Source organism: Salmo salar, chromosome 27 (assembly GCF_965601325.2).
Source record: "Salmo salar chromosome 27, fSalSal1, whole genome shotgun sequence".
NCBI lineage: Eukaryota > Metazoa > Chordata > Actinopteri > Salmoniformes > Salmonidae > Salmo > Salmo salar.
In genome coordinates this window covers 8,756,083-8,770,856 of record NC_138317.1, presented here as the reverse complement: position 1 = coordinate 8,770,856, position 14,774 = coordinate 8,756,083, and positions in this window count along the sequence as shown.

Here is a 14,774-nt window from a genome sequence, read left to right as displayed (position 1 = left end):
TTTGCGCCCAGTGTAAGGCTCCTAGACACCTGCCCAGAGGGAAGCTACATCCCTTACCCATTCCACAACGGCCTTGGTCACTCCTGTGGTTGGATTTTCTGACCGATCTTCGTCCCTCACAGGGAAACAACTCGATCCTGGTCGTTGTGGATCGTTTCTCTAAGTCCTGTCGTCTCCTCCCTCTGCCCGGTCTCCCTACGGCCCTACAGACTGCGGAGGCCTTGTTTACACATGTCTTCCGGCACTACGGGGTGCCTGAGGATATAGTGTCTGATCGAGGTCCCCAGTTCACTTTGAGAGTCTGGAGGGTGTTCATGGAACGTCTGGGACTCTCGATCAGCCTCACCTCAGATTTTCACCCCGAGAGTAATGGGCAGGTGGGGAGAGTGAACCAGGATGTGGGTAGGTTTCTGCGGTCTTATTGCCAGGACCGGCCGGGGCGCAGAACTTGCTCCGCCACTCCTCCACCAACCTCTCCCCCTTCCAGTGCGTATTGGGGTACCAGCCGGTTCTGGCGCCGTGGCATCAGAGTCAGACCGAGGCTCCTGCGGTGGACAACTGGTTCAGGCGCGTGGAGGAGACATGGGAAGCCACCCATGTTCACCTCCAGCTGGCCGCGCTGCGCCAAAAAACCAGCGCGGACCGTCAACGCAGTGAGGCCCTGGTGTTCGCACCGGGTCTGGCTCTCGACCCGAAACCTGCCCCTCCGCCTGCCCTGCCGTAAGCTGGGTTCGCGGTTTGTGGGGCCATTTAAAGTCCTGAGGAGAGTGAACAAGGTGTGTTACAGGTTACAGCTTCCTCCCGACTACCGAAAAAAGTGTGCGCCTGATCACAACTCTCTGCTCTCCTGCACCTGACTTCTACACCAGTAGCGCACAACCTGACATCTTCGGCTTGCAAGCCTCCCACTTTTTCCTCCAAACATAATGATGGCCAAACAGTTCTATTTTTGTTTCATCAGACCAGAGGACATTTATCCAAAAAGTACAATCTTTGTCCACATGTGCAGTTGCAAACCGTAGTCTGGCTTTTTTATGGCGGTTTTGCAGCAGTGGCTTATTCCTTGCTGAGCAGCATTTTTTTTCTGTGGTCTTGGCTGATTTCTTTAGATATTCCCATAATGTCAAGCAAAGAGGCACAGTTTGAAGGTAGGCCTTAAAATACAAACACAGGTACATCTCCAATTGTCACGTCCTGGCCAGTATAAGGGTTAATTGTTATTGTAGTTTGGTCAGGACGTGGCAGAGGGTATTTGGTTTATGTGGTTCGGGGTGGTGTTTTTTCTAAAAGGGCATTTGATTTAAGTATTCCGGGGATTTTGGGCACTGTTCCTTGTTTATGTAATTCTATGTTTAGTCTAGGTTGTCTGTTTCTATGTTGAGTTAATTGGGGTGGACTTCCAATTGAAGGCAGCTGTGTGGTGTTGCCTTTGATTGGAAGTCCTATATTAGTTGGGTGTGTTTGTCTATGTATTTGTGGGAGATTGTTTCTTGTTTAGGGTGAGTGAGCCTAACAGGACTGTCTGTAAATCCTGAGTTCGTTTTTGTTATTTTTGTATGTTCGTTTTGAGTTTATTAAATGTTCAAAATGAACTATCTCAACTCTGCTGCATATTGGTCCTCATTTTCCGACGATGATTTCGCCATATCGTCTGACGACGAAGAAATCCCTGACACCAATTCACTGAAATTATGTCAATTAGCCTATCAGAAGCTTCTAAATGTATATGTAACGAGTACTTTGGAAAATGTATGGAGTAAAAAGTACATTATTTTCATTAGGAATGTAGTGAAGTTAAAGTAAAAGTTGCCAAAAATTTAAATGGTGAAGTAAAGTACAGATACCCAAAAAAATACTTAAGTAGTACTTTAAAGTATTTTTACGGAAGTACTTTACACCACTGCCTGGAAAGTTCATACCCTCGCACACTAAAACAAACAACCCAACAAAAAACACCCCCACACACCATTGAGGCAGTTCAATAAAATGCCAGTTGGTAGAGACTTGGCAGAGATCCGGGGACATTTTTCTGGCAGTGATATCAATGAGTTGTCTTGTAATTTCCCAAATTTCAGCAGAGGTTTGTATTGGGCAAACAAAAATGGCAACAAACAACAAAGACATTAAGATAAGACAAACTGTCCAACAAATGTTTTTAACATTAAATTAAGGAGCCTATTCCTGGGTATCAAGCATTTATGAACAAACACAATATACTCTCTCTCTCTCTCTCCCTCTCTCAGCAGGATTTTTCAGTATTACATGTGTGTATGATGCTTTTGTTCCAGGATCCTGTTGTGCAACACAGTAGAGGTGGTGGTACCTTTCCTGTGGTGTTGTTTCATCCTGTGTCCTGACAGCACTCACCTATCTGTGTCCTCAGGGGTTGGCTATCCATCCTCACCTCAGGCCCAAACACACTGGCCCATCCTGCTCTGAAGTCTCTCCACCCTGTCTGTCTTCTTCCATTCCGGAACTACAACACCCCCACATTAGCCATACCTTAGAGGGCAGGCTGACAGACATGTGTCAACATGGTAGACGTGACAGGAGCATTACACAGATTATGCACGTATAGATTTGTATAGAAGTACATACATGCCTGGACACACACTCGTATAATAAATACCCACATACTCTCTTGAATGCACAGACACAATCGTATATGTTTAAACTTACTGTACACTATGCACACGCTATTCACAAGAATGGGAAAGGGTAGTACATCCTTTCATAGACCATAGTGTTGTTACTGAGGCAGTATGTGTCATGATTAACATGATAAAAGAGAACAGATTCTGATTTTTTTTAAAGTCACCTTACTATTAGACATTCAGCAAGTCATAACCAAAAGGTTATTATGTCGCCAATCAACCTTTTCCCCGATTCACAACTCCCCATTCTGTTAGACACTGTTCCTTACACAATCTGGTTATAAAAAGAAGTTGATGTCAACAATCCACCTTCATAGTTTCACTGCCAAATGACACAAATACATAGGTGATAAGCTCATGATTTCTTTCCATTATTACGTTTCTGGCGCAGATTACTTTTCTGAGTTGACTCATATTTGCCATCTACTGTGCTTCCTAAAGAAAAAGTGTGATGATGCCTAATTCCGTTTCTGAGGTTACTGATTACTGTGTATGGCCTTGAGAGAGTGAATCACTCTTGTTGTTTAACTTGAAGGAGATTGGAGGGATTTCTGACAATGCCTCATCAACCCCCCCCCCCCCCCCCCCCCCCCAATGGAGCAGGTGTTTTGGACTCCCCTGACTCTAGCAGACAGACAGATAGTCTCTCCTCAGGGTGTGTGGAGGAAATACAGAGGCAAGCCACTGACCAAACACCACTACACACAACACATCACACACAACAACAACCCTGGGTGGTCCTCTCAACACTGGGAAAACATGAAACGTTTTTAGAGAAATTAGCCTGTCAAGCAGACTGATTGTGTCACTGTATGTGTGGTCAAAAACAGCTGCTGCTACTACTAATTTTCAATAGTAGACTAGTAGTGATATGTTTGTTTTTCATGTGTCTAAGGCTTGAGGTCTGTGTTGCATGCTTCCATTTAATTTTGTGAAACAGAAACATTGTTTGTGAAGCCTAAAAAAGCATGCAAGAAACGGTCAAAAACAAGATGCTGTAAACAGTCGAACAAGATGCTGTAAACATTAAAAAAACAAGATGCTGTAAACAGTCGAACAAGATGCTGTAAACATTCAAAAACAAGATGCTGTAAACAGTCGAACAAGATGCTGTAAACATTAAAAAAACAAGATGCTGTAAACAGTCGAACAATATGCTGTAAACATTCAAAAACAAGATGCTGTAAACAGTCGAACAAGATGCTGTAAACATTCAAAAACAAGATGCTGTAAACAGTCGAACAAGATGCTGTAAACATTCAAAAACAAGATGCTGTAAACAGTCGAACAAGATGCTGTAAACATTCAATAACAAGATGCTGTAAACAGTCGAACAAATGCTGTAAACATTCAAAAACAAGATGCTGTAAACAGTCGAACAAGATGCTGTAAACATTCAAAAACAAGATGCTGTAAACAGTTCAACTTTTGGAGTAACCTTATTTGAGTCATAAGAGTGCATATTTTACACAAACTCTTTTTCAGCTTAGTGTGAATGTGAGGCTGTGCTCCTCCACAATGTACTGTTATTTCTCTATTGCGGTTTCAGATATTAATTTACTGAGGAATAAAAGGGTTTTGTGTAAACAGACATTTGTTGTGATATGGCACAGCCGTAGCGCATCATGGATTAGCCCTAAAGTTGGAGAGAACAAAAACAGGTTTTGAGTTTCAGACGTTTTAATCTGTCTAATCCATAAAGCTGTGAAAACGACTTGGAGAAGGAGGGAGGGGTGAGGGAAGATAATCATTCAGTCATACAGAAAGCTAATTTTGGTCTAATTAGTGTTGCAGTGAAAAGCAAGACTGTGTCCCAAAATGGCATCCTATTTCCTAATTAGTGCATTACTTTTGACCGGGGCTCATAGGGAATACACTCTTAGAAAAAAAGGTGCTATCTGGGACCTAAAAGAGTTATTCAACTATCCTGGTAGGAGAAACCTTTGAAGAACCCTTTTTGGTTCCAGGTAGAACCCTTTTGGGTTCCATGTAAAACCCTTTCCACAGAGGGTTCTACATGGAACCCAAAGTAGGTTCTACCTGGGAACAACAAGTGTTATACCTGGAACAAAAAAGGATTCTCCTATGGGGACAGCCGAAGAACCTTTTTGGAAGAGGGTAGCATTTGGGACACAGCCCCAGACAAAGGAAGCTTGAGATAGTGGAACATTAACTTTTTTGCATCAGTAATGCCCGTTTATAAATGTGGTTGGCAGGGGTTGACAGAAAAGACAGAACATTTAAAGTACACTTATCTTTGCCAGATAGGCAAACATAAAGTTTGAACCCAAAAAAAGAGGACGGTGAGCATGATGATGATGATGATGATGATGATGATGATAAGTATGAACTGTTAAATGCAATGATATGATACATCAGTGGAGATAAATATGAGAGCAATGAATCTGACGACTGGTGATGATGATGACAACGCCAACAAGACTTGGGACTTAGCACTTAGGACAGAAGCATCTCCTATCCATTACCTTACCACCACACTGTAACTCTGTGAGCTGATTGATCGATCAGTCAGCACGCATACAGCCCTACCTGGCCTGCTCTAACTAAAGTGTGGTGTGGCTGGGTTTAGTGGGGAGGAAAGCAGACCAGGCCACAGACAGATGGGTGGTAATGAAAGCAGCCAGAGCCAGACAGGCCGATGAGACAGTGGTCCTCCCTCCCTCCGTGCATATGGGCTAATGGACTAACACATACAGTCAGGTAGCCTGCCAATTTGCACTGGGATTAGCCAGTCAGATTATAGCGAAGCCACGAGACTGCCCCAGTGTACAGTGCACAATGTGCAGACAGCCTGAGAGGGAGAGGACTTGGTGGTGGCTGGAACTGTACTTGCTCTCTGTTCACTGCCAAATTAAGGGATGATGTGGAGACCTTGTTATGGCACTGAAAAAGACACACATAGATAAAGAGAGAGGGAAAGAAAGAGCTCAGAGCATATATGATGCGTTCACACATTACATTGTCAGGTAATTGCAGAACTCAAACACACACACACACACACACACACACACACACACACACACACACACACACACACACACACACACACACACACACACACACACACACACACACACCGTGAGGGGAGCATTGTGATCAGCCCCCTCCTCAGCAGATGGTGTAGAGGATGAGGGACTGACAAGAGATAATCTGTGATTACATATTATATAGAATATTTTGATTATCATTGTGGTTATAAATTCAAAATCGGATGTACCTCACAAACCTTTCCATTGGTGATCATCTGCTTAGTAGTCAAAGCTAATATGTTTGGCTCAGAAATGCTCGATTTTAAGCCATATAACAATTGAGCGTGGTGCTTTATAAACTCCTCATATAGAAATTGACAATGTGCAGATTTGTTGCCTTTAGAGATCATATTAAGTCAGGCTTGGGAGTATTTATGAATGTGTTTACATCTGGTTAGGCTTATTGTTACTTTTCATGGACTTTGGCAGACATGACATACATTAGACGTCCATTATTACAACAGAAGGTAAATGTATTATTCCTTACCTTACTGCTATAATAATTATGTTTTTCCCTTCAATACATTTTTCTGCTTTTTAGTACCAAGAGCTTGATTTGAATGATATGTCTCACCTCCTTTTCACATCATCTCGCTCATGATTACCAGTGAATACACAACTGAAATAATTCATGACATTTTACCACTATAGTAAAAATATTCCCATATTCTCATCAATTTCTATTCCTTTTAAATAACAAAATCAATCGAAACGCCACTAAAATGCTATTGTATGCTACTCATTTGATCGAAAGTATTAACCATCTCCTCCCTTATCTTTCGTTACGTGAAATACGCCAGTCCAATTTCCATGTATTATGAATCAGTTGTAATAGATAGGATGAGGAGGGAGTGGTGATGGTGACTGTACATCAGATATACAGTAGTGTTATCATGTTTGTTTTCCATCCCCACGGCAGAGCACACGTAGGGCCTAGAGGGACAGTTAAAGACTAGCAGGATTAAGACAATTAGGGGGTTGATTGTTGTCAGTAAGGGGAGAAAAAGCAGATTAAATATGGAGAATGTAGGTCAAAGTGATGATGATGGATAGAAGAAGGAGGGAGTAGAAGGAGGTGGGGGGATTGAGGTCAGAGAAACCGATTGCGGTAACACTGAACTGAAGAGTGGCAAGAAATAAGTGGCGAGAGAGAGAGATTTCCTGGCAAAATTTGAAACCCTTATTCAAGGTTTCAAAGACCTCTCTGATGAGAGTAGGCTACCTGTCCTGTTGGGGAAGGACGCAGAGAGCTGTGGGTTGGCAGCGCACTACATTGCTGCCTGCCATAAAATGAGGGACAGTATCTGACAGACCAATCAACCTGCACATGTCCTCTACTGTATGCTTATTGTTATTGTTCAATGTATGGTTATTTCGACCCTTGGTTAAAGTTGTTACTGTTGCCCGTTGACAATTTTGATTCTTACTATTTTCATATTGTAAATATCAAAAGTAAGCTTTGGCAATATGTACATTGTTACGTCATGCCAATAATGCAAATTGAATTGAATTGAGGGAGAGAGAGAGAGAGAGAGAGAGAGAGAGAGAGAGAGAGAGAGAGAGAGAGAGAGAGAGAGAGGCTATAATGGGACTAAGCGATATGTTATTGCCTAATGATGTGTGAGTCAGGTACCCTCATCAACTATACTTCTCCTGCTTTGCTCCCTGGGCGTGTCTGTCTGGGGTTTTTCCACTGTCTAGACACCACTGAATAGGATGTTCTATTTGTTTTTACTCAACTCTTCCTCCTCCTCTCGTTCTTTTTCCCCTCTCGCTACCAGCGTAATTAGCAGACACTTTTATTGAGCCGTGGGATTTGGGCCCAAATCCTCCCTGTCTGGTAGACGGATCTGTGGTAAAGTCGCTCTGGGGGTTTAGGTGTAGACGAGCCCACCTGTTAACCCCTAACCCACGCAGACAGTGTAACACCCCTCATCCACTTCTGAGGGGGTATTTTGGAGGTCGTACGTATGTGGCATGTGGATAAAGCCTGTGTTTATTGATTGTGGAATGTCTTCTAATTAGTGTGGGGATAAACTACAACTGTCATGATGACAAATCTTCCCAAAAATCGAATAATGTGGATCTATAGTAAAATTAAAAAGCTAGCTTGTCCCAACTTAAAAATAAAACGGCTATCATGAGTTAGTAAGTGCTGGCCCCAGCTAACACAAATCAAATAGTTTCGTCACATAGAAAAAAAAAACAGAAGTTAAGGAGCTTGTATTAGCATGTGCATGCTCTAGCTAACAAAAACAGAATAAACATAGTAAAAACAATGAAAGTTAGCTAGACTGAGCATGCTAGTTACCTTAAACACAAATGTAATGGTTCACATCAATAAAGAATTAAAGTTAGATAGCAAGTTACCGTGTGCTTGCCTAAGCTACCAAAAATCTAGGCCTAATGGTTTTAAAATCTGGAAGTTTGCTAACTAGTGTCGGTAGTGTGTGCTAGCCAGCTAACAAAAAAAGTTACAGTAGCAAGCATGAGCTAGCCACAGTCCAGGGCACAGAGACCATGCAACACTCCCTAACACTACTTCCTATGTACAAAAAAATAAATATTAGAGAGTTGAGAGAATTTACATCTCTGATAGATTCATAGCCTCAAAATCAGACCGTTCAGACTTTAGCTCAGTCTCTTTGAAGATATTCCCTTTAAAAGCTGGTTTACACCACTCTTCTCAGAAGTATCCCACAAGGCAGTCAGTAGCGTGATACACTGTATATACAGGTGCTGGTAGAAGTTCCTGAATAAAAACAGGAGATATTCATTATCTACCTGTATGAGTTTAGTCTGGAAGCCTGGAAGCCACAGTATCACAATGTTAGAGTTACAGGGTCCAGATTCACAAAACACTTCTTACACAAAAACTTAAGAAACAAAATAAGAAGTTCATAAGATAGTTCGTAAGTGAAATTCCTCAACAATATCTTAAGATTTTGTTATTTTCTTATGAAATATCTTACAAATCTTCTTAAGATGTGTGTTGCTAACCAACCGTTTTAGCTAGTTATCTACCTAGCAATGGCAATCATGTTAGCATATTTCTTAATAAGATTACTGTTCTAAAAAATGTTCTAGCATTTATAAGAATGAATACTGAACATTTCAGATTAAGTTTGTGAGTGAATTAAACATGTTCAATTGCTTTCATGAGCTTTTTCTCTCACTGCCCTGAGTTTAAAACAACGGTTTAGCTATCTTGGAATTAAGCACATTTCCAATACCTTTATTTTCAAGAATCTAATTTCTTCTTCACTTATTGCTTAAAGAGAAACATAAGAATTAGCGCAATAAAAATTCCAATAACCTTTTTATTAAGGAATAGCAACTTTGCTTAACTTTCTTCTTAAATCTAGATCTGGCAGTTAAGAAGACATTTCTTCTTAATTAAGAAGGTTTTGTGAATCTGGGCCCAGGTCTCCTATAAAAATGTAAGTGAATGAACTTGTGCCATGCTGTTTCCAACTACTGTAACTGAGCTCAGACAAAGAGATTTTAGCTATGCTACCACATGAATAGCATTTAGCTGTAGATGGGCAACATGAATGATACTTACATCCCAAGACCAATACTATCACAGCTTTGCTATCGCAGACCATTATTGTATTACTTGTATTGCTTGCAGTGATAATGTCATTAGGTTATGCAAGCACAGGTGCACGGTCTTACAAATGTAGACAAGGATTCTGCAGAAAGGAGTGCTGTATAGTTATTTGTGAAGCTACATACCTCCCTCTTTCCTCTCTGATAGTGTGCTACAGTACCTAAGGGTGTGAAATTTGTGGTTAGTTATTTTTGTCTGACTCTAGTCAAATGTCATCTCCAACTTAGGTGGGTAAAGACACTACTGAGAAAGTGTGAGTTCTCACTTTGTCTTCCTTAAATAGGCAATTACTTTGTGTACAATCTGCATGTCTCGAATGCTCGTCTATGAATAGCCAACTGACATTTACTCCTGAGGTAGGGAACTATTGTTGCCCCCTCTATATCCACTGTGGTTCCCTTTCAGTTGGTCACTTGGTATAACATACTATTGGGAGTCAACGACCAATCATGTTCACCTGAAATCACACCCAACGGGCCAATGAATGCCGAGCCCGCCCTCGGTGGCCCCGCCTTCCTGGCTATAATACCGGGGCTCGCATTCATTATCTAAATTATTCACTCTTTACATTACCCGAAGGAAGAAGGTGTTACACAATTTACAAAATGTTCAAGCACAGGAAGACAATGAGATTCAGCTCTGACGTAGGTGTCTGTTAGTGGGGAGAGAGTACTCATCCCCCTAGATGTTACAAGTTTTGGGTCTTCGTATCGGTTTTTGTCTCAAGCAGTGGCGATTTTAAATGTCAATCTTGGTGGGGCAAACTCCCACAAAACGTTTTCGATGCATGCCAGAAAAGCCACTACACAACACAACACAACACTAAACAATGCATTAATTGCACTATAACGGTGACAAACGGTGCCCACAAACTGTTAGGGCCTACATAAAGCTGTCCCAACACCTTACCACTGCTACACCTGGCTATCAGCAGAACCTTGTCTGGCAGCGAAACAGTTCAATCAGCCTAGTTTACTGCCTTTAAAAAAAACATAGCTGATATGGCTGACTTGTTTAAACAAATGTGGTTTCTACTGACAATTGAGATGTACAAACTATGTCATAAGGGGACGACGAGTGGATAAGAGGCAATCCGTAATTTCGATTAAGATATTAATGAGCGAGCTAGGATGGACATAGTCAATATAACTATTTGTTCAGCAATTTTGAAACGTACAGCGACAGAAAAAGCAAGTTCTGCAGGCTCTAGTTTTGTCTAATCTTGATTATTGTCCAGTCGTGTGGTCCAGTGCTGCAAGGAAAGACCTAGTTAAGCTGCAGCTGGCCCAGAACAGAGCGGCTGTAACGCCCTGGCCATAGAGAGGGGTTTTTGTTCTTTATTTTGGTTAGGCCAGGGTGTTACATTGGGTGGGCGTTCTATGTTCTTTTTTCTATGTTTATGTATTTCTTTGTTTTGGGCCGTGTGTGGCTCCCAATCAGGCACAGCTGTAGTTCGTTGTTGCTGATTGGGAGTCACACATAAGGAGCCTGTTTTTCCTTTGGGTTTTGTGGGGGATTGTTTCTGTTTCGTGTTTGCACCTGACAGTACTGTTTGGCTGTCGGTTTCCTTGTTTTGTATAGTTTTCACGTTGTTTAATAAATTGCTGAAGATGAACACTAACTCCGCTGCACCTTGGTCTACTCTCTCTTCAGACAGCCGTTACAGCGGCACGTTTTGCTCTTAATTGTAATCAGAGGGCTGATATAAATACTATGCATGCCAGTCTCTCTTGGCTAAGAGTTGAGGAGAGACTGTCTGCATCACTTCATCTTTTTATAAGAAACATTAATGTGTTGAAAATCCCAAATTGTTTGCATAGTCAACTTACACACAGCTCTGACACACACACTTATCCCACCAGACATGCAACCAGGGGTCTTTTCATAGTCCCCAAATCCAGAACAAATTCAAGGAAACGTTCCTTCCATCTCATGTTGCTCCAATAAACAGCAAACCTGGTTTCAAAAAAACAGATAAAGCAACACCTCACGGCACAACGCCTCTCCCCTATTTAACCTAGATAGTTTGCATGTATGCATTCAAATCAAATTTTATTTGTCACATACACATGGTTAGCAGGTGTTAATGCGAGTGTAGCGAAATGCTTGTGCTTCTAGTTCCAACCATGCAGTAATATCTAACAAGTAAACTAACCTAACAATTTCACAGATGCAGTAGATGGTATAGAGTACAGTATATACATATGAGATGAGTAATGTAGGGTATGTAAACATTATATAAAGTGGCATTGTTTAAAGTGGCTAGTGATACATTGATATGTAGGCTACGTGTGCCTTTTTAAAAATGTATGTAGTTTTGTCCTTGAGCTGTTCTTGTTTAATGATGTTCTGTATTATGTCATTCTGTATTATGTTTCATGTTTTGTGTGGACCCCAGGAAGAGTAGCTGCTGCTTTTGCAACAGCTAATGGGGATCCTAATAAAATACGTAATTCAAAACATGGCCTGTTCTTACAGTATTCTCCCTGTACACCAAGTCAGAATCGTAGGATAAATAAAGAGAGCATATACTAAGCAGACAATGAAAGCTCTTACAATATTCTCTAAAACAGGCTACAGGCTAAATGTGCACCACCAAGTCAGAATAGTAGGCTAAATTATGATGGGAAAAGGGAGCAAATTATTAGGGTGAGGCACATGGGCTACTAACAGCTCACTACACAACATACACTTAGTATTACTTTCTTAGCTAGAGTATACATATCTCCCTGGCATATTACATAATTTATGCAGCAGCATACAATACATTTTTGGACTCACCTTGTTGTGCTATGCTCATTTGAACATGAAGGAGGTGCGGCGGTACATTGTGTCAAATTTTGTCATCAAACTTTGTCATGGTTCGCTATAGGAAAATGTGTCTTATGCCTATAAAACATAAATGTCTACGTGTTGCAAAAAACAGCACAGGATGGAATTATGAAACGCTATTAATTATTTTAGTATTAAATTGAATATAGATTTACTACATATGCATTTAAACATGTGAAAGCAGCAGCAAACATTTCAAAACAAGAGAAGAAAAAAAAGCACACTCCATTACCGGGAGTCTTCGGCACAGTAATAACTCATTTTATCAACAAATTCCAAATGCAAGCTTCATAAGTAAATGATCCATTTCAAGCAATTGTTATGCCTACATACCAAAAGACCAGTAGGCTAGTAATTCTTGCCCAATTGCTGTTGAGCTTGCAAAGTAAACAGTTCATATTATTGATTGCCAAACAATTTTTGGAGCTGCATATTTGTTTATTATGGCAATCCTCTTTCCCTACAATTTGACGTGTGCGCTGCACCGATTCTACAGCTGTACACCAAATCAGCAATGTTTGCCAGCTCAGCCGACCTGTGTTGATTGGCAGTTTGCCAGTGTAATCAGAGTGCCCAGTGTGCATTTCACTAGCCAATCTGTCGCAATTTGCATGTTTTTTTTTTACAAGGGCAATGCTGCAGCTACTGTCTCTGGCTGCGTGAGTAATCCACGGATTCTCTGTGCTAAAAAAAATGTGACAAAACATTACAAAACATGGCCAGATAATTTCAAGGCATTAGTCTCAAGTCAGTGTCGAGGCTCCAAGTCCAAGTAAAGTCTCAATTTATTTTATTTTATATCAAGTCGAGTCTCAAGTCATCAAGTTTGTGACTCGTCAGACTCGAGTCCAAGTCATGTGACTCGAGTCCAAAACTCTGCTAAAAGCTAACTACTTTCTGTTCTGCTTGTGTAGCTAATGTTTCCTTGCGTGGGTCTGATTTGTGTTGGCTAAAAACCCACTACTTTCTGCTCTGCTTGTGTAGCCAGTGCTTCCTTGCTTGAGTAGGATGGCCAGTGGTAAGAGTAAGTTCAAAAAGGTTAACCAGCTGAGTTTGAACTTCCGACCATGCCCTAGGGCATGTGGTTTCACAATGAAATATATTCACAAGTGCTATCCTGTTTGCCTGGGGTGGAAACATGATCAGCAGGCTTTGGCTCGGATCAGTTCGTGTGACCATTGTCTCCGGCTGGGTTCAACTTCCTTTGTGCATAAGGCTGACTTTGTGCTTAAGATTGGAGCTGCTGGCGAAGGGTCTTTCGGTGAAGCGACATCGGAAATGGGATTTTCTGAGGTCGGAAGAAAGCATCAGCGGTGGTCAGAGTTGATAGTTGTGTCATTCCAGACGAGTGAGGCTCATTCATTCTCTTCGACCCTACTCCTCTCCCTTTCCACATCCTTTGACTCTCACTGTCCCCTTTCCTCCCGGCCGGCCGGCCCGACCTTCCCCTCCTGCTCCGTGGCTGAGTGACTCACTGCGTGGTAACAGAACAGGGCTGCGGGCAGCAGAGCAAAAATGGAGGAAAACGAAACTTCCAGAGGACCTATCATCCTTCCCCTCCCTCCTCTTCTCTTCCTCTGTATCCACTGCTAATGCCGCTTTCTATCACTCAAAATGTCAACCTTCTGCCTCAACCCTGTGAAACTCTTCTACACTTTCTCTTCCATCCTTAATCCTCCACCTCCTCCCGCTCCCTCCTCCCTCTTTGCGGATGACTGTCAACCACTTTGTAAAAAAGGTTGACGGCATCCACTCCTCTTTCACTCAGCCTACGGAGTCCCCTGGTCCAATTCACACAGAACTACCCTACGCCTTGACCTTTTTCTCCCCTCTCTCTCCCATTGAAATCCGGTGACTAGTGATGTCTGGCCACCTGACAACCTGCCCACTTGACCCCATCCCCTCCTCCCTTCTCCAGACCATCTCTGGAGACCTCCCATTCCTCACTTCCCTCATCAACTCATCCCTGACCACTGGTTACGTCCCCTCTGACTTCGAGATGGCCAGAGTCACTCCCCTCCTCTAGAAACCAACACTCGACCCCTCTGTCGTCAAAAAATAACTTATTTAATTTCTTTACAAAGCACTTGAGTGTGCTGTCTTAGACCAACCTTCTCGTTATCTCTCTCAGTACAATCTTTTTGACCCTAACAAGTCAGGCTTCAAGGTGGCTAACTCAACTGAGACTGCCCACCTCTGTGTCACAGAGGATCTCTGCTGACTTTCTCTCCTCGCTTTTCATCCTCCTAGATATATCCGCTGCCTCTGACACCGTGAACCATCAGAACCTCCTCTCCACCCACTCAGGGTTGGGCATTTCAGGGTCTGAAAAGTCCTGGATTGCATCCTACCTGGCAGTTCGCTCCTACCAGGTGGTGTGGAGAGGATATGTGTCTGCACTACGTGCTCTCACTACTGGGGCCCGCTGGGCTCGGTTCTAGGCACTCTCCTCTTTTCTATTTACACCAAGTCACTCGGCGCGGTCATATCCTCACATGGTCTCTCCTATCATTGCTATGGTGATGACACTCAACTACACTTCTTCTTCCCCCATTCTGACACTCTGCGTGCCTGGCAGACATCTCAGTGTGGCTGTGGGACCACAACAAGATCAACCTTGACAAA